The sequence below is a fragment of the Ambystoma mexicanum genome, chromosome 2q (genome assembly GCF_040938575.1).
Source record: "Ambystoma mexicanum isolate Mex_15411 chromosome 2q, UKY_AmexF1_1, whole genome shotgun sequence".
NCBI lineage: Eukaryota > Metazoa > Chordata > Amphibia > Caudata > Ambystomatidae > Ambystoma > Ambystoma mexicanum.
Window position 1 is genome coordinate 347,723,657 of NC_090924.1, and position 20,641 is coordinate 347,744,297.

The 20,641-nt window shown below is 48.6% G+C and overlaps 1 protein-coding gene across 2 annotated transcripts in view; it reads left to right on the forward strand.

Moving 5' to 3' along the window:
• The window catches only part of LCMT1 (leucine carboxyl methyltransferase 1), a 1,102,354-nt gene that overhangs the window by 133,394 nt on the left and 948,319 nt on the right, over positions 1-20,641 (forward strand). The gene's annotated exons all lie outside the window — the stretch shown is intronic.

Below are 20,641 nucleotides of genomic sequence, written 5' to 3' on the forward strand. Positions count from 1 at the left end.
CACTTGAGGTGTAAACTACAACTTTATGTACATTATAAATTACCCATTATGCCTTCAATCTCCTGTAGATCTATGATAATGCTTCTTTGTAGTCATTCCCCAACACACCTATTTGATGTCATAGAAGGGTATGTTTTTATGGCACCAGTTGGCTTTGATGCAGACAGCTATTGGCAGCTGCTGGTGCCAAGCTAACCAGTCTTGTTTAGAGGAGAAACGGAAGCAAGCAAAACAGCTCCAAGTAATTTAGATCTCTGAATCTGTAAATTGTTGAGAATGGAACCTCTTAAAATCTTTGAATTCACACTCACTTGTCTGTATATTTCCTAAAGACGCCTGGGCTAGGGAGGAGGACAAGCCTGGGAAAGTTGAGACGGAGAGAGATGGCCCTAGCGCCAAAAACCCCCAAGCTTGTGAAACCCAGAAACAATTTTTCATTGAACATCATTCAGTCTGTAAATCAAAAATAAACACCTTGGACTTGTCATCAGAGTCTGTGTGGTTCTTTGTGGCAGGCCACCCTGTCACAACTTCACAACAGTATTGATTGTATCAAACCCCCCAGCCCAATGCTTTGGTAACTGCCCTGTGGGTACAGAAATCTGCTGCAAGGCCAGCACCAATCTGTAAATACCACTATAAAATGTAGCGCTTGGAGGTGATCAGTGCCCCCAGCCAGGTAAGTTCAAGTCTGATATGAGAGTGGGAGGGGTTGCCGTGAAGCCACTCATTAACAATGGACATTTTGGAGGTACAATATATCTTTTAACATCATGACGACCAATTCCACCTTCCCAAACAAAATTGCAAAGGATGACCATTGCGTTTCTGGGCAGAGAGCCATGCCATAATCACTTTCTCATAGCCTGTACAATTTTATGGAACTTGCCTCTGGGAATTGTGGAGGGTCATAAGAAGTACACAGACACTCTGAAGACATGTTCCAAATGTTTTTATTAAAGAATAAGAAATGAGGCCTAACTTTCCCTATTGTTATGGGATATTCCCTACCTATATATCTAACTAGGGTGCTTGTCAGTCATCCGTGAATGTCCAAGTGAATACGTTCGCTGTCAAAAACTAAACTAATTGGCCATACCACTATTCTAAAGAAACTAAGGTCAGGGGCATGGCTTCCTTCTGCTGAGGGTACTTCTTGTATGAGTCTTTGGGTTTATTGTTAATAGGTCATCTCTAGCTGCTTGCTGTATCCGTTCATGCAGCTCTTTCACGGGATTGTTAGCTTTTCTCTCCTCTCGAAGAATATCCTTCCTTGCCCTTATATACTTTCTTTGATCCTTTTTAAAGGACTTAGAAAAACCTAGAAACATGCAATTTCTTCTGTAGCTCTGGGCTTCTGGATAATTGTGCTTCACCTTACTCTTAACATTCTCCGTCTTGTACATTGTTTACTTTGTTGGTCTCTCAGAACTTCAATTTACAAGATTCTCTTTCTCTTACATTCCTCTCTTCCTATCTGGAATTGCTTGTCTTCTGTTCCCCTTCACAGGGTATTGATATCCAAATTCTCGTGTTCTCCCTCTCAGAGATTTCTAAGCGCTTCTTTCTCACGTTAACATAGTTCCTAAAGGTTTCTCTGTACTTCCATTCATAATATTCTTTCTTTTATGTTCCCTTTTTTCCGGGTTGAAGGCTTGGGCACTTCCCTTTTTCCTAGGGTCGTGATATCCAAGGTTTCTTTCTCTCCTGCTCAGAGACTTCAATGATGATCTTTCTTACATAAAAGCAAAATAAGTTAATCAGTTTTGTATTCAGCTTTTCTTTACTTGTACTGGGATGACTTTCTTGAACTGTAATACGATTCCCTTTTGGCCTCCTGGTCTTCTCGTTCTCCCTTTTACCTTCAACAACATAGAGGAACGTCTCTGGCCTCCGTGCCTGTCTGGGAGCTACTCTTTCACTCCTCGTTGCTGCCAGCTTACTGTCGCTGGAGTCCTCTTCTTTGGATTTTCTCTCTCTCCCGCAGCATCCTGGTGATCCTCCAGGTAACAGGTCAGATTGCTGCTTTGTTCTCGGGATAGTATCAACATTGGTTTGTGGGCCGTCTGCCCACTAAATATCCTTCGTGGTCACGCTGCCACCTTGTTTTGGGCTCCAGCCCTCTCTGCTTCTTGCATTTGGGATATACTGTGTCTCCTCCTTTAGTTCAGCGCAAGCTTACATGTTGCTTATGCTCCATCTCCTTCGGGTGTTACGCAGGAAGGGGGCCTACCTTTCCTGCGTGTGCATTCCTCTCTCTTTCTCTCTATGTTGTTCGGCATGTACTTGCGATTCAACATGCTCGTCTCAGTTTGGAGACTTGTATTTAAAGGGACACGTTCTGTTTCTTCTTGATAATGATATAGATTGGCTTTTCTTCACCCAAGTCTTCTGACTTGTAAGTCCTTGGTATTTTCGAGAATCCCATGTATGCCTTTATGTGTAATGGTTTCGGGAGATCCTCACAGGAACGGGAGTCCTTGTCCCCTAAGGGGGAGTCTCTGCCGGTGAGGTCCCACTTGCATCGACCCGCAGGGAGGGTGTTCTGGAGCGGGTTCACATCCCTTGCCTCACGTGGGGGACTCCCCCATGGGGAGAAGGAACAAATTCCCTTGATACATTACAGAATCCTAACTCAAGTGTTCTGGAAGACATAGCGGTACCTAGAGAGGGTCATCATTTTTAAAAAAGCAGGGCGCCAAAGCAGCAGGATGGGGAAGGGGCTCCCAAAATCATGCATCCGCTAGGATGTTTTGTGCGACTTATGTTAAACTACCGCTAAGGAAAATGGCGGATGCTGAGGTACCTAAAGTGTCAGTGGCGATTTGAAATTTGCACAGTTGGGGTCACTGTGGGACCTCGAGCACAAGGAACAGGATCTAATTGCTCCAGTTAACGTTGAGCCCACTATACCTTTCCAAAATCTGTCGAATCTCCAGGACTCCGGGGTTTGATCTATACAGCTAGCCCATGAAAAGTAGGAGGTCATCTGCGTATATTGATACTCGATCTTCATGTCCCGATGGCCACACAAACCCTTTCATTAAGGGATGTTCTCTCAGCTCCACTGCCAATGGTTCTATGGCTACAATTAAGAGCAATGGCAAAAGAGGACATCCCCAACGTGTTCCCTGCTCCCATTGGAAGTACTGAGAGGACACTCCATTAACCAGAACTGTCGCTTGCGGGTGTTTATAAAGCAGTTTGACCCAATGTAAGTAATTCACCAAAAAGCCCATTTTGGTCAGAAGAGCCTGTACAAAGTCCCAGTGAATCATGTCAAACGCTTTTTCAAAATCAATGGCGAAAGGGTATTTGAGGGCTCTTGCTTTGTATAGGATAATATGTAGTCTACGAATGTTCATATGTGCGTGTCTGGCCGGCATAAAGCCGTCTTGGTTTGGATGGACCAGCGAGGATAGCATTTTTATCAGTCTCAGTTGTGACGAATCTGGTGTGAGGAGCCAACAATGAGATGCAGACTATGAGGAGACATGTTTTTGGTTACAAACGTTTATAGAAAATAATTGGGGGTTGGAAAATACCTCACTATCCCTATTCTAGGAGGAATTTCCCTATCTCAATCAAAAACAAACGAGTGTGTCCAGTGTCAAAATGTCCAAACAAAAGTATGTCCTGTATGCATAATCCTATTCTTAACTTCACCTCGTATACTTCCGTGCCAGGACTTTATTACAGAAATGCTTTACTTTACTTTAATATACTTATAACGCGCACCAATGTTCCTGATGCTTAAGGGCGCACACAAAAGATGAAGACAATGTCCAGACCACAGGAGTAAGTTCCAGAAAACATGAACTTCACACAGTTCAGATAAGCACACACCCAAGCTAATCCCCATGGTTATGTTAACCTTAACTTCACCTGTTATATTGGTTTCCCAGGACTTTATTACACAAATGCTTATCTTCACCTGGTTTACTTGTCTGCCAGGCCTTTATTACACAAAGTACTCTTCTCTCAAGGTTGGGGTTTAAAGGAGGTCATTCCCCCCATCATAATTGGAAACTCAGAATAACGGACACATCCCAGTTGGGAATGAGACCAGGAGATTAGTTGTGAGAGACAACAAAGTCTTTATGTAAATTCAGCATCCAAAGAAGTCTGCTGCCTCGAGAACGCTCTGACAAACAATACAGATATGATGCATTTTAAAGAGTTACAGCATCAAGGATGACGTTTTCTATACAGTCTACAAGTCACATTTTGATTGGTTAGGGAATGGGTCCTAGTATAGTACTATAGGGGCAGGCTCCACGAGATTGGCTGGCAGCTTGGCGGGTTGGTAGGCATCACATGGTTCAGCTGGGCCGGTCTGTGCGAGGTGAAGGTCAGGCTGGGTCCGGGAGAGGCGGCTGGTACTGTCTAACTAATCTGCATGCTATTACAAGACATGCAGTAAATATTAACCCATAAACTAAACCTTTGGTATTAAGAGAGGCCTTTAAATTGTACACACTTATTTACATTATCCTGCTTCAGATCATTGGCGAGGTGAAAGGTGTGGGGGTCTTGCCTTCCAAGTGACTTGTTGGGGGGGGGGTGTGATTAACCGTTGACGGGTCTGGCACTTCAGAGCGAGATGGGATAGATTGACATGTGTTAGTTTAGGACAAAATATATGACAGGAGCTTGGTATATTTGGGGGCACTCTAGGGTGGTCAGCAAGGAAGGGTCACACTTCTGCAACATCAAAAGAAGGCTTGTAGACGCACAGGGTTGAACAGGCAGTAACTTCAACAGTGGGGGTGAGACGTGCAGGGGCGGGTTTGTTGAGATAGATGGGCCACAAGTCATGATTCGGCCCGGTCACACGCAGGGCAGTGATCTCAGAGGATGAAAAGAATACACTGTTTGCTTGCAACAATTCGCACCAGAGCATCTGTGAGAAATGGGCTTGGGTGGCACAGGCGCGGGAGGAAAAAGTGTGCGCGGCGCTGCTGAGGGGAGAGAAGGCTTCACAGATACCAGAATGCGGCCTACTCCAAAGATGGTGTCTGGGGTGCACAAAATGGAGTCCAAATGTATCTTGCAATAGCCCTGCTTCTGTATGAGCCAGGGACTAGTCCACTGAGGCAACAGAAGGGCAAGGAAGGCATCCCCCCACCATTGCAAGTGCTGGTGGTCCCTTTTGTGTCGAATGTATGGGGAGGGGGAGAAAGCGACCCCCTCCTTCCTTACATTCCCTCCTTTCGTTACATTTAAAGTAACACATTACTTTTAATATTATTAGCATTCCTGTAGTGTTCCGCCTCCAGCACCGCCTCGTCCCAAGCAGGTGTCCCTTTTATGGGCATCCAAGCCCTAAAAACACCTCGTAAGGTTTGGCCTCTTCTAGCATATTCATCAGGGGTGCATGTCATGTATATTCCCCCACCCCCATCCAGGTCCACCCACACCTCCTTATTCCATTCTAGCTCCATGGGTTCTTTAATTGTGGTATGATACAAACTATCCACCCTGTCCCCGGGGTTGCGATACACTGCTGTCATATGAAATTTAGGGTTGTTCATTTCCCCAGTCATTGTTTGTACCTTTGTCGTTTGGCCCATTGTTACCATCATCATTGCAGAACTAGACATTTATTTTGCACAGCATCGGACGCCTACATGGCACACACAAAAAATCATTAACAGGAAAACTATAATTGGGACAAGAATTTTCATCATAGTTCCGAACCAGGAAGGGATCCAGTCAAAAATGTCATCAAACCAATTGCTTGGTTGTATCCCGCCTTCCTTATTCATTCTTTCACCAAGGTTGTTCACTGCAGATATCACGTGTGATAAAGTTCCATTGTCAGCATCGGCAGAAGGTACGAATGTACAACATGCACTCTCGATTTTTTAGCAAATACTGCCATCCATTGCTGTGAGAAGGTCTAGGACGTACCAGTTTTGCATGGTCATCAACCGCAGGGCTCTGAGTTCTACTTTGATAACGTTGAATCCCTCTTCTGTGTCATTGGCCAGCTGGATCAGCTCCCAGCGAATGATTTGCAGCCATTTGGTGTTCGCTTGCGCATGGATACTTAGCACAAGTGAGGCAAAGAATGTTTCTGCTGTGTTCAATAGTTTATATTGGTCAGGGATTTCTGCCAAGAGTTCTGAGGACTTGCTGGATATATAGTTTGACGATCGCCTCTTGCGGGACACTATTTCCTGCAACTTATCTTCTGACAGGATGTCGTATGCGGGGGGCTCTTCAGTTGCTGGCTGGGGTGCTGAGGATGTTTCGGTTGCATCCTCCCCACTGGACATGGCTTTCTGGGATTACCATCGGGGCCGAATGCAGCATGGCAATGTCGCAGGTACCTCTGCATGATGGTGGGAGGTGCAGGTTCGCTTGCTTGCTGCATGCCCTGTAAGTGTCCATTAAGGCTGCTGTGCCTCTCTTCATGTCTGGGAGGGTGAATGTTTTGTTTCAGTTTTTGTTTGATCTCATGGACACCTTCCCTTCTCCATGAAAGCAAAGTTTGTACTGTATTTCTCGTTGGACCTTGATGGGTTTGGCAATGTTTTGAGACCACGTTGGAGTGCATGTTCGTTCGACCCATTGAAATTTCTCTTCGGACAGTCCTCGCAGCGCTACTGCTTTGCACGTTAGTGTTTCTTCTTGCCATCTGTTTTCCTTTGATGATAAACAATGGCTCCTTCAAGCAAAGTACTCCTTGAGGTTTGCTGTTGCATGTTCTCTCGTTCTGCAGCATTTGTACTGTTACGGTGTGTGCCTGGAAGGTACTCTGAATCCTACAAAGTGCTAGATGAATAAGACACTGGGCATCCGACAAAGGCGTTTCTTGGGGTATGAGAACTTTGGGCGTTCCAGAGGCATGGGGTATCAAAGAGCCAACGTAACAACTTTCATTGGTCGCCTGTTTAGTCATGGCACTCATATCTGAATACCATTTATTAGATTGGTCAGGGTGGCAGGGGTCTTCTACAGCATCTGATCCCAGGTCATGGTATGCATCGTACCTTTTACGTTCCGCCCCCCTTTTCCGTCTTCTATTCCTAAATTATTATGCAGTTTTTTCACCCTTTGATATCATATAGGAAAAATGTCTGTCCACGTTTCATCGTTGTCTTCACTATTACTCTGCCAGTACTGTGAGGTTAAATGCATTTGTGGGATTGGGGTGAGGGGCTTAAAGTGCATATACTCGCCATCTGAGGCAGATTCCCTGGTTGTGGATATATATATTTATGGCGAGACTGATACGTCAAAGGATGGATTGTCAACATTATAATCATTTGATACTTCATCAACATCATATTTCATAGCAGCATATGTAAAAGTTGGGGCTTTGACAGTTTGGTTCTTGTGCAGAGTGGTGAGATTAAGATCTGTAGAGGCATTATGGGCCCACATTACTTTAAACCCATTCCAAAGGAGGCTTGATCCATCTTGTATTAGTTTTACCCCGCCCCCTTATTTATATCACCCAAGATAAAAGTAATGCTCCAGTACATACCTAAACAAAACAACATTATAGAGAAAACAATGGTAACGAAATATAACCCACACTCATAACTATAATCTCTAGTAGCACTAACATTTTCCCTATTGCTATCTACATTTCTAATGTTGTCTGTGAGGGCCCTTCTCTCCGCCATGTTTGAACCTGAAGGGGCGATATGAATGTGTTAAGTACACACAAACAAACCATATACTATCATTTTATCTCCTCAGCGGACAATTTAGTTATGTTCATTTGAGTACCAGTAGTATTAAAATAAAATACTAGAAACAGAGAAAGAGAGCGAGATATATAGAAAGAGTGAGAGAGATGGGGAGAGAGAGAGAGAGAGAGAGAGAGAGATAGGAGAGAGAGAGAGAGAAAGAGAAAGGTAGAGAGAGAGAAAGAGAGAGTACCAATACTTTCCATCTTATTAAATCATTTTGTACTTCTCACATACACTTCATAATGTTGTACATTGTTATGAAATTTCGCATTCATTTTCTTTTTCTGTACCTTTTACTTATGGTACTGCACTTTCCCTTTCTTGTGGCTGTTCCCCATGGGGTGCTGTGCTATTGTGTGCTTTTCTTACGTTGGAGAGGTATATCCAGTATTTTATGCCCTTATCCTTCACAGCAGAAGGTGTGCAATACCCTACTTCATAAGGGCCGTGAAATCTTGGAGAGTTCCATCTCCTCACAAAACTATGCACATACACATTCTCTCCGGGCATTAATTGTAACATTGGACTGTCTGCTGCTGGGGTGTTTGTATCCGTTTCACCTTCTCGTGTGAATGGCGGCGCCATCTGTTTCGCTATACTTTGCACAGCTCTTGTCAGTAGAGTTTGATATTCTTTAAACTCGTCCCCCAGCACTGTGGCTTCTTTATGAGCGTCTGATGGTCGCCTCACTGGAGATAGTGGTGTTTGAATGCGTCTCCCGTCACTATCCCGTGCAGGGACAAATTGTGGTCCTTACTAGGATGTGTTCTGAGTTGAAACAGTGCTAGGGGTAGGCAATACACCCAATTCTTTTTTAGGGTGTGGCACAATTTAGAGAGCCTGCTTTTAAGGAGGCCATTGATCTTCTCAACCACTCAGTTTGCCTGCGGGTGGTAAATCGAACACAGTTTGTGCTTCACACCTAGCAATGGTGTCTTTGAAAAGGTCATTTACAAAATGAGTACCGTTGTCTGCGTGGATGACGTCACAAATTCTCCACCTGGGGAATACTCCCCTTACCAGGAATTTTGCTGCGTATTTCACGTCCGTGTGTGCACACGGTCTGGCCTCCACCCAGCGTGAAATGGGGCACACTACCACAATGAGTTGCCTTGCTCCGTTACATCTTTCGGCCATCTCTGCATAATCTATGTGTAACTCTTGGAATGGTCCCACTGGGCGAGGCAGTATTCCCCGTAGTGTCCTAAGAGTCAGCCCCAAGCTGTATGTCTGACATATTATGCATTTGATTATCAGTTTTGCCAGGTGTTCTTGGAGGTTTGGAACGAACCATTCCTCCTGGATGTCTGCTGCTATGTGTTGCTTGGTAACATGTGCAGGGAAATGGAGCTGTTGGAATGCTATGTGCAATAACTCTACTGACATTACCACTTTCCCTGTTATTTCTTGACGCCAGAGGTCATCTGTGGGCGACTGCTTACACCCCCTGTTTACCCACATTTCTTGTTCCTCTATTGGGGCGCGCCTCTGCAATTCTATTATGTGCTCAATTGGTGTGGAATTGTACCCTTCGTCCTTGTCGTCTTGTGTGTTCTTTTTCACTACACATTCTACTGCTTGGGGCCTGTTAAAGTACGTGACTTTTTTTGTAGCGGCGTCTGCCGCTGTGTTTCCGAGCAAGATGACGTCAGTGTTATTTGTGTGCGCTTTGCATTTCACCAAAGCAACCACCGAGGGTTCAGCCAATGCTTCAATGAGATCATTTAACAACTTAGCGTGTTGTACTAGGGATCCGTCTGCCCTTCTGAATCCTCGTCTTCGTCATCGTGACAAGCCAGAGTGTACCTTGGTTGTCACGTATGCCGAGTCAGAGTATATTGTCACTGCGCATCCTTTGACTGTGTGCAATGCTTAAATTAGTGCCATTAACTCTGCCACCTGTGCAGAGAAATGGGGAGGGAGACGTTTCTGCATTATCACTTCATATTCATCTCCTTCTGTTCTCACTACTGCCGGCCCTACATTCTTTTTTCTTCATGTCTCAGGATCAATGGACGCTGATCCGTCCACAAAATAATCCTCTCCTCCTTCTAGGGCATTTTCACTGGCCTTGGGAATATCGTCACCTTCTCACTCATAGGTGGCGCAATCATGAGCTTGCATGTCTTCCACTGTACATGGTTCTTTGATGAAAGTGGCTGGGTTTACAGTCTTACAGCGGACAACGTGTATGTTTAGGCTCGAGATGATGATTTCATATGCTGTGGCCCGCTGCGTGGCAAGTGTGGACTTTGATCTTTCAAGTATGGCAAACAAAGAGTGCTCGACAAATAGCAGACTAAGCACCCCATCAGTATGGTGGCCCTTGCTTTTTTGATCGGATAGATAGTCGTATTGCAAGGTGAATTTGATGGCCCTGTTAGTCCTAAAACAAATCCTATCACGGTCTAGCCTTGTGTGGGCAACCATGCACTGGTCTTAGTCAATCTAAGACAATCCCTAGGGGGGGTGGATCACTATGCCCCCTTCCTCTTTTGTATCTCAGGGCCTTTGTGCACTGTTACTCCTAGATTACTCCTAACATACTCCTATAGACACAATAACATAAGACACAAAGAAAACACATGAATCGATTCAATTATAACAATAGAATACATTTATTCATACATAACAAGGCAAGATGCCTAAAACTATGCAAATATAGTATTTGCACCTTTATACTTTTGGTGCAAATCTACCATGCAATGTGATAGCTTGCATTAGAAGCCTGTAAGGCTTGTAGTTATCAGTGTCTTATGCAATATAGTGTCTAATGCAATATTCATATGGCAAGTGCCAGCATTCAGCATTCCTCTCCATTCCACACCATGTGTAACGCTCACCTGGTATCCACAGGGACGTCACTCAGCCTGTTCTGACCTCTTACGACCTCGAACCCTTCCCTGGAGTCTACTCGACTGGAGACTGGGCCTGAAACGCAGGATTGGTAGAGTTACACTCCCTATTGTCTCTGTGTGCTTGAACCCCTTCTTCCCCGGGCTCCAACCCTTCCCTTTGATCCACAGCTCACCTTGTTTTCTTGGAAAGTGTGCTCTCCGTCCTGCTTTCAGCGCAGGGGTGCGTTGATTGATGCGGGCTCGTTGCTGCCTAGTTACTTCACTGGCAAGAGTCCGACAGGTAAGTATAATGAGTCTTTTGAACAGTTCTCTAACTTGGTTCCTTTCCTTCCTTAGATAATGGCCGGCGTCCGGGGATGGCGACGTGATGCTGAGATGAGTAGCGCTGAAGGTGAGTGAGAGCGCGATGCAACCCTTTCGTATTTGTATTGAACTGAGTTCTTTTTCTGTGTCTTTTAGGTGCCGCGACATTTTCAGCGTGGATGCCGGTTATGAAGAAGAAATGCGGTGAGTAACCGTGGTATGCAGCGCCTCTAGATGTTTCCCCGCTAACCTGGAGTGTCTTTTCCCTCTTGCAGATGGATGAGAAGTTCCGGAGACAGAGTTCCCCCAGAGCAGCTGGGATTCAGGTAAGTGTTTGAAGCTCGTACAGTCTTTAAAAATAAGCAAAGATTTGCTGAATGCTTACTAATGCCTTTTTTCTGTTCTTTTCCCTTTTCCTTAGGAAGCGGCGTGCCGGGATAGGAATGACACCGTCGAAGAAGCCCGCAGAACAGAAGAAGCGATGAATGATGGGCAGAAGCGCCCCAAGGTAAGGCTTTTCCTAACGGTGTTCTTGTTCTTGCAGGAGCTGAGCGCAGAAGAAAGATGCAGGCCTACTGGAGACCGATCCAAACACGGTGAGTGTCACGCTGCAGGTGCAGAAAACATAAAGCATGTTTCTCAAACTGGGCGTGGCTTAAATAGTCTCTGGGTATCCCAGTTGTCTCTGGGCTGAACCACACCCAAAAGACTAGACTGCACATGCAGTTCTGGGAACCGAAATATGTGGGGGCATCCATCTTGTCCCTATCAATGTACTACAAGTCCAATCCCCAATGTTATCCTATGGGAGTGAGTGAGTCTGGTGCCACAAGCGCCAAGTCGGACTCCAAGTGGGTCTTTGGAAGGATGGAGAGGCCCTTGAGGGCCATGTAGGTGATCGTGGCCTGGCTACAGCCTGACATCTTGAAGGGCTGGGGACATGAGGGGCAGGAATCATGACACATGCTTCACACTCTCTTAGACAATCCCTGTCTGATTGCCCCAACTATCTCTGTGTTTAGTGTCTGTTCTTATGAATCAGTTTAGGCCATAAACCACACTTCCCATTTGCATGTGCATCTCTCCCCTCTCCAGCTCTGTCTTTGTCAAGTCTCTCCTCTATGCACAACTCTGCAGCCAGTCAGTGTCTACCTCTCAAGATCTGGTCACCCGAACTACCTCAAGCCTTTGCCAAGCTCCCGATCTCTCCCAAGCTGGTCTGCCAAGGCTGCATTACTGCCACACCAAAACGCCTCTCTCTCATCGAACTCCATCAACATCTAAAAAACTCCCCTTTCTTAACCTCTGGTTATACTATTCCATGACGTATACAAATCCCTATGGTTACTTCGTTCTCTAAGCTAAGAATGTCTTTCTCTGTCAGTATTTCTAAGCAATGCCTCAAAGTCTGTGTTTGCATGTACTTTCCTTGCAATCACTCCGTGTTCTGGTCGTGTTCTTTGTCAATGTGACATTTCAATGCATATCTCTGTCATGGCCTTCTATATGCGTGCAATACACCATCTATTTCTCCATTCACAAACCGTGAAATCTCTCTCTCCTTCTCGTGCATGCAAAGCTCTGCAAAAGCGCCTCGCCCATTCTCCATGTGGCGCAGCCCCCACCTTTTCTGTCTGCGGGGCACACAAGCCATGCTGATTAGGCCTCCTTCGCTCTCCAGTCGTACAAGGGCCGTGTTATCTCTGTTTGCATTCCTTTCCTTCACACTAATTCATAACAACTTCGCACAGAGCCCAGTGGCGCTTCTGTGTCTTCTTCCATTCAAAAAGGCGTTATAATGCCAGCTAAATGCTTTATAGCGTTTACGACTTCTCTCGCAAATCCAAGCACTACCTTTATGCTCAAAGCATATTCTAAGTGCAATGCATATGTGTCTCTCTACATGCATACATGAAAGATAACATCTCTACATGTGTCTCTACAAATATACTGTGTTTCTAAATGGCTCTACATGGCATTTCAAATATGACAGTGTGTCATTCTATAAGCAAATACACATGTTACAAAGTGGCAGTCTAATAATGTAATGTGGATAGTATAATGATGCTACTTCTGCATGTACTAATCAGAACTAAACAGGATGCAATGATAGAATGATTCCTAAAGGGGTAATAATGATGCTATAATGATAACAAATCAGGTCTCTCCAATTATCAGTTTTTGCAGCCCGATAATGCCCTGTTGCAGTAATGCATTTATCGTCTCTTTTATACCTTCCTCTGCTTCCCTGGATGGGGGTATTGTTTTACTCTGTGCGGCACTGCACCTGGCTTTAGTTCTATTTTTATGGGCGTTACTTCCTGTAAAATCCCTACATCTTGTGGCCCTGTAGTCCATAAACTGGGTAATACTTGCTTCATGTCTTCGTTAAAAATTGAAGGCGGTGCACTGACACTGGCCATGAGGTGGTTTTTCACTTCTCTATTTTGAATCATTATGTCACAAGGCATACACATTTCCATGATAATCTCCCCATCAGTGTCACTGTCAGTGAACAGCTCTTCGTGAGTAAGATCACATAGCGCTATATTTGGGTCTATACACAACACAGTTCTCCACTCACATCCATGCGTGTCCAGTATTATTGCCACAATACGATTAGCTGATACTTGTACCCCTTGTAGGTCAATCGAGAGGATGGTACCTGGCACAATTTCTGGGGTTACCACTGGGTGAAAAATAAAATCGGAATGTACTCGCCATTCTTTTCGTGTTATTTCAGGCACCACCCTAGCTATACCTGTATCCCACAAATGAACATGTCAACATTCGTGGGCACCCCCCTCACTGCCACTTCATTTGTCATGGTACTGATCATTAGCAATGCCCTAAGTGAGCACACCCCTGGAGTGGAACATACTATTCCTTGTTCTGTAAACAAGATAGTCATATTAAGTTTACTGAGGAGATCCCTCCCTAGCAAATTTATGGGCAAGTCTTTGTGGTATAACAGGGGTGCCTGCACCGTCTTTCCGCCCACCATTATGTCCAAATCTTTTGTGGAGGGAACCTTTAAAATTGTCCCAGAGAATCCCTGCGTTTCCAAATTTTGGCCCAACAGCGGAAACCGGCCTTCCATGAGGCACGATTTTTCCAATCCTGAGTCCAAAATAAAGATGAACCTCTTGTTTTCTATCTCCGCCCCTACCAGTGGTTCCTCCTCTGGATGTAGGGTAGTTGATAGGACTGGACACGCAAGTGCTCTCTGTGGGCTGTCCTAATATGGGTAGGTATTTCTTCCCGGGACAGAGAAAACATTTTCCCCGATCATTGCTGTTCCATGGAACGGCGCGGGCACGCCATTCGTCGAAGTAGCGAAGACATTTGTGTGGGTGTTTCCCATGGTGTTGTGACGTTCTAATTGTGGTTGCATGCCCTGTTGCGGCGCTTGTGGCCCTTGGTGTATTGGTTGAGTCCCTTGTTGAAAATTATTATCATATTGCTCTTGTTGCCCATGACCACCCATCGGTAATCCATAAGGGCTGCCCGGGTGAGGGTGGCCAAATTGCTGCTCATTCCCATGTCTTTGGGGCCCTTGATAATATCCCATGGGTCGGGTGCGGCATTCCCTTGAGAAATATTCCCACCTCCTGCAAGTCCAACATGTCCCTTGGCCCCCTCTCTGAGGCCCTTGTCCTCCAAACCCACCTCTCTGTCCCCTGTACCCACCTTGTCCTCTTCCAGGCCTTCCCTGCCATTGGGGTCCCTCGTATTGCTCCTCGCTGGCGCATTGTCCCTGTCTGTTTGCGGACCATGTTGCTGCCATCCTTGCCAGTGAAACTCCTGACCCCTCCTCCCCGTCTCTCAATAGGCAGGGCTGCCGTTACCGCGACGACCTTCACCAGCCTATTTTGTACAAGTTTGTCATCGTCTGCCAACTTCCTCTGTGCAATTTCTTTTTCTCTTTCTTTGATCCTCCTACAATGGTGTACTATTATGCTCTGAATTTCAGGCCATCCTTTGGCTTCAATCCCAGCAATTTTATCTAAGGCCTTCTGTACTTCCTTCGGAGGGCCTCTTAATGATGAAGTAAAAAATTAAGGTCGACTGGTCCCAGGCCGTGCCCATCTCCAATCTCCACAGGTCCTGCACCCGAAGAATGTACTGCACAGCCTCTTCAGCACCCCCATGGTGTGTTGCATCACCGAATATAAATCTGGGGTGTCGGGGAAAGTCCTCCGCAGTGCATCCCACACTTGGGCCCGTACATTATTAAACGCTGACCCATCATGACGGTCACAATCTATTGTTACTCCCGGGAAACCAGCCTTCACCCACACTCCGTCTGCCTGGTCTCCCACAGTGGACACCAGCAAGCTTTTTACGTCCCCTATAGCCAGCGGGACCCCTGCAGTATGCTTCTCAAAAGCATATATCCACTTTCCTGCCCCTCCCGAAAGTGGAGGCAAGGCCTTCAACAGATTATTCTTGTCCATCTGTGCCCATGGTATGTAATGGGGCCTCCCTGCTCCCCTGTGAATGAGTGGCATTAGGCAATTTTGTTTTGCTCCCTTTCTTACTTACCTTTACTCCTTTCTTCTTACTCAATTACATGTTTGCCAACTTACTTCGGAGCCTCCCCTGCCACCTTTCTCGCACCACCCCATCTTCGGACTCTTCTCGTAATGGCAGTGGCATTCTTGCCGCCGCCACCCCTTCCTCATATTCATCCAGATCGCTCCAGACTTCATCTATTTCTCTGTCAGATACTACACTTCCTTGTTCTTCACTTGCTTAGCTACCTTTGTGTCCCACTTGTACATCTTTATTGGGGCATTGTTAAGGTGGAAGAAGAATTCCCCTGATTTCCACTCGTCCTCTGGCTGGCTAGATGTATTCCTGGACGGGAGTGGTGACGGGATTGGCGCACCCGCCAAAATGGACGGTGGCTCCTCTCCTCCGGGCAACATTTGGCCCCTGTCACACAGTGCCCTCAGTGGTGTCAATTCCATTTGTGTGGTAGCGAGTTGTCTTTCTAAATCATTAGTTAGGCGTGCAACATTTACTTGTGGGGCACACGTGGGATCGTACAGCCCTCTATGATCATAGGGAGGCAGGGCTTTTGCTACGGGAGCAGAGGGTGTGTTTGGCGCAGGCAAATAAGATGGTTCACTGTACCCCTCAGTGGGCCTAGTTAGCAGTGGGTAAAGTCTGGTGAGCTCTTCGTCCCCCGTTTTTGTTAGTTCCCCTCTATCCATTTTTCCTACCCCCACTACAGGGCCCGGTGCCGTCTTCGATGGTGCTTCCTTGTCTGCGCCACTCACAGGGGGCGTTTCCTCAAACATCCTTCTAAGATCTAACACTTCGAGGGGATTGGGTCCTCCGACGTATTCCATATCTATGACATGTAATCACCACAGCTGTGCTGCTTCGGAAACTTTTCGGCGTCTGCGTCGATGACGTCGATGCGCCGTCGTCGAGGACCTCCTCCGACGTCCGACGTCATCCGATGTGATAAGTAGGACGCACGACGCCCATAGCCTCAGTTCCGTTTTTTCCGCGAACGTGTTGCTTCGTGTTTCTCGGTTTAAACGCCTCGACTCTTTGGAGTTCTGTTCTTCTCGGTTCTTCGAACCTGTTCGTTTGTGAAAATCCTTCTGAAGATGTCTACTTCGTCTTCGACCCCGCGTCCGGGTTTCAAGAAGTGCGGGGAGTGTGGGTCCAAGATGTCGGTGACGGACTCGCACGACGCCTGCCTCTGGTGTCTCGGGGAGGCCCACGACACGGATGACTGTATCGACTGCCAGTCGCTCACGTCCAAAGCCTTACGCGAACGTAAGAAGAAGTTGTCGGTAGATCGGGTGTCCAAGCCCCGGAAGTCGAAGTCTGCGGGGCTTTCGACGGATGATTCGAGGGGTGACTCTCCGTGTCATCGTCGGAAGTCTCGTGGGTCTCCTTCTAGGAGTCGGTCTCGCCACTCCTCAGCCTCTTCGAGGCATTCTCGGAAGCGCCGACACCGGTCGTCTTCCAGGTCCTCTTCGGAGGGCTCTGCCCGGCACGTCGCTTACCCCTCCAGCCGTGCGACGCCGGAGGAATGGGCTTCCTTCGGGAAGAAGATGCTGGCGATTCTTGAGTCGCAGGGTACTCAGCCGTCCGCGCCCCCGAGTGGGGTCGGTCGTGTGAGGTCGAGAGACACCGCTCGCAAGAGTGGTCGGCACGAGTCACAGGAGAGGTCCCGTTCGGACAAGGGGACTCGTTCTCGACGTACCCGTTCCAGGTCCCGGTCCTCGACGCGTTCGAGACCGTGTGCACCTGTGAGGTCTTCGAAGAAGGCATCGACGTCTGTGGCGTCGAGGGCGTCGACAGGCTTTCTCGAGGCTCTGGCTCCGAGGAAGTCGTCGATGCCGTCGACGCTCAGGTCGTCGAGGGACACGCTCGGGGCTCCGGCCTCGAGGGCTGTGTCGACGCCGCCGATTCTGGAGGCGCTGCATCTGATGTCGACGCCGATTTCCTCGACGCCGATCCTCTCGGCGCCGATGCCGGTTCTCTCGACGCTGGCGCCGATTCGCTCAACGCCATCGACGCCTTTCGTGTCGGAGGTACCCCAGGGCACGGGTGGACCCCCTAGGAAGGCTCTGGTTAAGAGCAAGCACTCTCGAGTGCCTTCTTTTCACCACCTGGACTATATTTCAGAGGTGGATGAGGATTCTGATGGCCTGGTTCCTAGTCGGGTTCCGGATGAAATTGTCTCGGGCCATAGTCAGTTTGACGAGTTGAGACAGTCACTGCATGATGCCAGTGGACTGGACACCTCTCCGGAGGTGGAGTTTTGTAGGCCTGAGCCTGGCTCTCATGCTGATTCCTCGTACCGGCGCCTTATGGCTAGGGTTTCTGAGTACTTGGGATGGTCTGCTCCCCCAGGGGAATTTGTGCAGGATGATCTGACAGACATCCTTGATGTTGGTCCCCCAACTGACCCAGTTCTGCCGTTCCATATGGCTTTACAGAGAAGGGTGGCGGCGGCTTGGACTGCTCCGGAGAGTCTCCCGCCGGTGGGCAGATCCTTGTCGCGAAAATACCGTCCAGCCAGTGGCGACCCCTGCTACTTGACCAGGCACCCCACTCCGGAGAGTTTGGTGGTGCAGGCGGCCACGGCCCCGGCGAAGCAGGCGTCGTACCCTACCATCCCTCCTGATAGGGACGACAAACTTTTTGATGGCTGGGCGAAGAAAGTGTTTTCTTCTGGTGGTATGGCGCTTCAGGCGGCCAACTCCATTTGTGCCTTGTCGCGTTTCACGCACACTCTGTGGAACTGTGTTGCGTTAGCGGCTGAACATATTCCCGAAGGGGACGAACGGGATGGTTTCCTTGCTATGGTCCAGGATGGTAAGGATGCCATGTGTGAGTCCGTTCAGTCGGGTTTGGACTTAGCTGAATGCGTCAGTAGGTCCATGGCGGCGAGCACCGTGATACGCAGGTTTGCGTGGTTGCGGAAGTCGGGGTTTGCTCCTGATGTGCAGTCCCGGCTCCTCAACATGCCCTTTGACGGTGAACACCTTTTTGGCAGCAAGGCTGACGAGAGCCTTGAAAGGTTGCAGACCTCAAAAGCTGCAGCGAAGTCGTTGGGCGCTGCAGTTCGCCAACCTCCGCCTTTTCGTCCTAGGGGACAGCAGTGGAGGGGTAGTTCCTTTCGCTATTACTCATCCTTCAGTAAAGCGAGAGGAGCTGGCAGTCAAAGAGGCCAACGCAGGGGTACCAGAGGTGGACAACAGGGTACCCGTGGTGCCAAGGCCGCTCGGGCAGTTGCCTCTTTGCCCTCAGGTAACGCCGCAGCCGCTCCCACTCAGTCGTGAGGCCATGTCCCATGGTTCGCCGGTTGGGGGAAGGCTGGCGCAGCATCTTGTAGAGTGGCAAGCCATTACTTCAGATGTGTGGGTTCTGGAGATCATAACCCACGGCTACTGTCTTCCCTTTCGGCACAGGCCTCGCGACAATCCACCGGCGAACCTCTCTTTGCAGAGTCCGGATCCGCTCCTTGCGCAGGAAATTCAAGCCCTGCTGGAGAAAGGCGCCATAGAACTGGTGCCTGTAGCGGAGAGGAACAAGGGATGGTATTGCCCTTATTTTTTGGTTTCGAAGAAAGACGGGGGATTGAGACCCATCATGGACTTGCGCGGTTTGAACAAACTCCTCAGGAAGGACAAGTTCAAGATGGTTACTCTCTCTCAAGTCCTCCAGGCCCTTCAGCTTCAGGACTGGTTGGTGTCACTCGACCTCAAGGATGCTTACTTCCATGTGCCGATCCATCCCAAGCACAAGAAGTACCTGAGGTTTGCGGTTGGCGACTCGCACTTTCAGTTTCGGGTCCTGCCGTTCGGATTGACCTCCGCCCCGAGGGTTTTCACCAAGCTCATGGAGGTGGTGGCAGCGCATCTCAGGCAAGGGGGGATTCACGTCTACCCCTACCTGGACGATTGGTTGATCAGGGGGAGCTCTCCCGAGCAAGTCCTGGATCATCTGTCGGTCACCTGTCGCTCCCTTCACCGGCTGGGCTTCTCCCTCAATTTAAAGAAGTCCCATTTGACGCCAACACAGCGGCTCCAGTACATCGGAGCAGTGCTCGACACTTCCCTGGGGCTGTGTTTTCCTCCCCAGGTGAGGGCTCTTCACATTCAGCAGATGGTGCACAAGTTTCAGCATGCCCAGACGCTCCCAGCGTTCGAGTTCTTGAGGTTGCTCGGCCTCATGGCATCCTGCATTCTTCTGGTGCCAGAGGCTCTCCTGCGGATGAGATCTTTGCAGTGGGCACTCAAGACGCAATGGTCGCAGTCCTCCGGCAGGATGTCGGACTCGATTCAGGTGCCGTCCTCGGTCGCCCGGGACCTTCTGTGGTGGGCCGTCGAAGGCAACTTGATGAGGGGGGCTCCATTTTGGCTTCCCTGGCCGGAGGTGACGATCGTGACGGATGCATCCCTCACGGGATGGGGAGCTCATGCCAACGGGCTGACAGTCAGCGGTCGTTGGTCTCCGTCGGAGTCCAGACTCCATATCAATCTGTTGGAGCTGAGGGCCGTCAGGCTAGCCCTGAAGGCTTTTCTGCCGTCTGTGCGAGGGAAGAATGTCCTGATCCTGACGGACAACACAGTGGCCATGCACTACCTCAACAAAAAGGGGGGGGCAGGGTCACTTCCTCTGTGCAGGGAGGCGATGCAGCTCGAGTTCTGGGCCATCCAGCAGGAAGTTTCGATCTCGGCAGTTCATCTGGCCGGAGCCGAAAACGTGACGGCGGACGCTCTGAGCAGGCAGAGCGCGATCTCTCACGAGTGGGAGTTGGCTCAGGAGATTCTCCTGGAGATCTTCGCCCTTTGGGGGACCCCTCAAGTGGATCTCTTCGCCTCCAGTGTCAACCGGAAGTGCGAAAGGTTTTGCTCGCGGGAATTTCCTCCAAAAGGAGCCTTAGGAGATGCGTTTGTGGTGGAGTGGTCCTTCCCGCTGCTGTACGCGTTTCCTCCAGTCCCCGTCATCCCGCAAGTGCTGCGGAGGTTACGGAAGTTCGGTTCCCGGATTATCCTCATTGCCCCGGCGTGGGCTCGGTGGACATGGTACCCGGACCTTCTCGACTTATCCATCTGCCCTCCACGTCGTCTTCCCTACCGAGACGATCTGCTCTCACGGGAGGGGGGTCAGGTTCTCCATCCAGAGGTCGGTTCCCTCAACCTTCACGCTTGGCTTCTGAAAGGTTGAGGTATAAGGATTGGGACCTCCCTGAGGACGTGATGGAGGTGTTGCTTTCGGCCCGAAGGCCAGCAACAA